This window comes from Trichosurus vulpecula, chromosome 4 (assembly GCF_011100635.1).
Source record: "Trichosurus vulpecula isolate mTriVul1 chromosome 4, mTriVul1.pri, whole genome shotgun sequence".
NCBI lineage: Eukaryota > Metazoa > Chordata > Mammalia > Diprotodontia > Phalangeridae > Trichosurus > Trichosurus vulpecula.
The window spans coordinates 301,555,155-301,559,237 of record NC_050576.1 but is presented as its reverse complement, the minus strand read 5'-3'; the positions used below and the strand labels follow the sequence as shown (position 1 = coordinate 301,559,237).

Here is a 4,083-nt window from a genome sequence, read left to right as displayed (position 1 = left end):
GGTTGTAGGCTCTCAGGCATGTCGGCTTGTCAGAAGGCACATGTTCTGGTAGATCTGACCAAACCTGAAAGGTTTCTCTTGGAGGATGGATTAGACATGTTCTCTGGATGCAGAGAGCAAAAAGAGGTACAATGAGCAGGACTAGCAGAGAGACACATTTCAGTTTGGTGTCAGAAAACATTTCCTAACACTTAGAGCTGTCCAAAAGTGAAATAGGCTGCCTTGTGAGGTGCCTCTTTCTTGGGGGTCTTCAAACAAAAGTTGGACAACCACTCTACTCTGTCAGGGTTTCCTTTCATGTCTGGGTTGGCCTAGATGGCTGTTGAGTTCAGGCCTACAGAATGTATGTTATCAGACCCCCAGCCTATGTATTCAACAATTCAACAAACTTTTATTAGGTAGCTACTAAATTCTAAGCACTGGGGATACAAAGACAGAATGAAATAGGCCTTGCCCTTAGTGAATTTACATTCTACTGGAGAAGATATAACATATATTCTAACAGATAAATGTAATACAAGGTAATTTGATGAGGTAAAGGCATTAACAACTTGGGGTACAAGTCAAGGCTTCTTGGAAGGGAGCACCTGAGCTGAACCTTGAAGGATTCTGATAGGCCAGAAAATTAGTTACTAGTTTTTTTGATAATACCAGTTGTCAAAGAAAAATGTTAATACTATATTCTGAGTTTTAGGCACAAATCTAAACATTTTTATTAATTTAACATTATTGAGGCAGCTAGTTGGTATAGTGGATAAAGTGCTGGGCCTAGAGTCACAAAGACTTGAGTTTAAATCAGAACTCAGACATTTGACTCTTTGATTCTGGGCAAGTCACTAACCTCTGCTTGCCTCAGTTTCCTCAACTGTAAACTTGGGATTTATAAAAGCACCTGTCTCCCAAGAGTTGCTAAGTGACAAATGAAAAAAGTTTGTATATGTTGAGAGGATATGAAGTCACCTCTAACTTCACAAAACTATTTGATGAGAGCCTGGATCAGAACCTAGATCTTCTTATTTTAGATGCAATGGGTTTTCCACTATCGCTTGCTGCCTCCATTATTTGATTTCAGATTGACACCTTCCAGTAGGAGGAATCTCAGGGCCACTAGAAGCTGGCCATTCATTCCCCTTTTGGACAGCTCCCCTTGTCAGGGAGCTTTTCTTTATTCTCTATCTTTAGATCTTCTAAAGCCAAACAGAACAAATCCAACCTCTCCTCCACATGCTAACCCTTCAGATACTTGAAGACAAAGTTTCTGGGTAATTAGTATTCAATGTATTAATTAGGCTAGCTAATAATCAATAAATTGATGAACAGTGGATTCAAACAAGATAATATTTATAAAGTGCTTAATGCAGTGCTTGGCACATAAGGGGCTTGTTTTCTTCTTTCTAAATTCAGTCATTGCTTAAGAGAGATGCTCAAACTATCAGAGTCTCTTCATGCTCTCAGACTGACTGACCTCTGACACAAGCCAATTTGATGTAACATTTCTAGAAATCTTGAACAATATGATCAGATGTAGTACATTTTACTTCATCTATTACAGGGCTGTCCAAAATGCAGGCACATGCGGCTCACAGTGTGATTTATGTGGCCCGCCTACAAGCATAAAAATTGATATAAATGCTTTGGTAAAGGAAGCTGAGCTACCACTGAGCTCTCACTAAAATGGCAAATCAAAATATATTGTCTATTGCTTCAATAAAAACCTAAGTTTGTGCAGCCTTATCTATTAGAACAATAGTTACTTAATCTCCTAAAATTCTTCAATCCCTTCTTTAACCACTAGCCTCTTAAAGGTTCAAAGGGTCCTCCTCCCAGTGAACAAGTCAACAAGTCAAGCCTACTGCCATTTATTAAGTGCCTACTATGTGTCAGGCATTACACTCTAGTTATTTCAGAATGGAAGAGCTTGTTTTGTTGGGGAAAGCAATGATCTTAACTGGACAAAAGTTCTAAGTTTGTTCTTGTTCTAAGTAAATTCTTATTCTAAGTTTGGTTATCAAACTCACTCTGTTTTCCTGGGGACTTAGCTTTTGTTAAATAGTTATCATTTATATAACATTTAAAATTTTGCAAAGTGCTTTCCATGTGTTGCTTATCTCATTGGATCCTCACAACAACCCTGTGAGATAGATGTCATAACTGAGTCCCGGAAAAGTTGTGACTTCTCCAAGATTTCAAAGCTAGGAAGTTTCTGAAGCAGGATGTGAAGTGAGTCTTCCTGACTCCAAATCCAGTGCTCTTTTTACACACTCCTTAAAGATAAAAGTCTGGAAAGGACTTTTGAATGGGGAAATATTTATTTTCTTAATATTTTAATTTGAACTAAAAAAAAGAGGTTGGTCATCTACAAAAGAGGGGTTATGGTTAGCATTGATGGAAGGAATACCGTGCCAAAATTCACAGCTGTTTTTAAAGTTGTTAGTACTTAGTTCATTGACAAGAAATAGTTCTAGACCGATATTTAGAAATATTTAAAAATTTTTTAAAGATTTTCTGTTGTCATGGGAGTTTCCCAGCCTTCACACTGTCAAAGTTGGAGAATATTAGAACTAAGAATGGAGTACAACTCTGCTAGGCCACTGTATTCTTCCCTTCAGCTCTGCAGTACTCTTGTTATCTTAAAAGAATAACAAATTTTGGCAGTTTTCCCCACTGGTGGTTGACTTTATTCTAATTACTTTTGTTAATGCTTTTTCTCTTTTATACTAGGGAAAGAACTCTCCCTTGTGATAAAGAAAAATAGTTAAGCAAGACCAGCTGAAGTCTGATGTTGTCGTTCAGTCCTTTTTAGTTGTGTCCAGCTTTTTGAGACCCCAGTTGGGGTTTTCTTGGAAAAGATACTGGAGGAGTTTGCCACTTCCTTCTCCAGCTCATTTTACAGATGAGAAAACTGAGGTAAATAGTTTTAAGTGACTTGCCCAGGATCAGACACTAAGTGTCTGAGATCTGATTTGAACTCAGATCTTCCTGACTCTAAGCCCAGCACTCCATCCATTATATCACCTAGCTGCCTCAATAATGTTAAATTAATAAAAAATGTTTAGACTTGTGCCCGAAAGAGTCATAGAGCTAATAAGTGTCTGAGGCCAGATCTGAACTCAGGAAGATGAGTCTTCCTGATTCCATGCACTGTAGTAGAGCCACTGCCCCATCTAGTTGTCTGATTCATATATGTGAAATTCTGAGCCCATTGTCCTTTATTTCCGTACTGAAATGTTTTATCATCTCTATGGCAGGTTTATTTTCTTTTAACTGTATTGTCCACTGGAATAGGCAAGAAGTTAACCCTTCCCTGGGGTGGACAAGAAAAGCCAAGACTTTTTAACCTTAGGTTCAAGTAATTAACTTCACAAGTGCAGTATTGAAGAGGTAGGGAGACAAAGATTTTGACTTCAAATGTTTTAGTGAATTGTAAGCTCAAGATAAGTCAATAGTGTGACACAATAGCAAAAAGAAAAAAAAGAAATCTAGTTCTGTCCTAAGCTTCATTAGGGGAGGCATAGTGTCCAGAACAAAGCAAATGATCGTAAAGAACACTTGTAGTATCTTGTTTATTTCTGAGTTCCACATTACTGAGCAGGACCAGAGGAGTGTAGTGCAGCGTGATGGTCTTGGAAGCATCTTACATCTCTCTCTGATCTTGTGCAGGAAAGCAATACAAAATAACCATGTCCAAATAACCGTTTTCAAATATCTGAAGCGCTAGCATGTGGAGGAGAGGTTGGATTTGTTCTGTTTGGCCTGAGAAGGTCTAAAGACAGAGGAAAGAAAAGCTCCCTGACAAGGGGAGCTGTCCAAAAGGGGATGTTCCTCCCCAATGGAAGTTGTCAATCTGAAATCAAATAATGGAGGCAGCAAGGGATAGTGGAAAACCCATTGCATCGAAAATAAGATCTAGGCTCTGATCCAGGCTCTATTGAAAAGTTTTGTGAAGTTGGAGGTGACTTCATATCCTCTGGATCTGTTTCCTTATCTCTAAAATGAAAGGGTTGGAATAAATGACCCTCAACATCCTTTTTTTTTTGAATTAATATTTTATTTTCCCCCAATTACATGTAAAAACATTTTTTA

General features: G+C 38.1%; 1 protein-coding gene across 2 annotated transcripts in view; it reads left to right on the top strand.

Moving 5' to 3' along the window:
• CFLAR (CASP8 and FADD like apoptosis regulator) overlaps nt 1–4,083 on the top strand; it is a 62,647-nt gene that overhangs the window by 9,788 nt on the left and 48,776 nt on the right. The gene's annotated exons all lie outside the window — the stretch shown is intronic.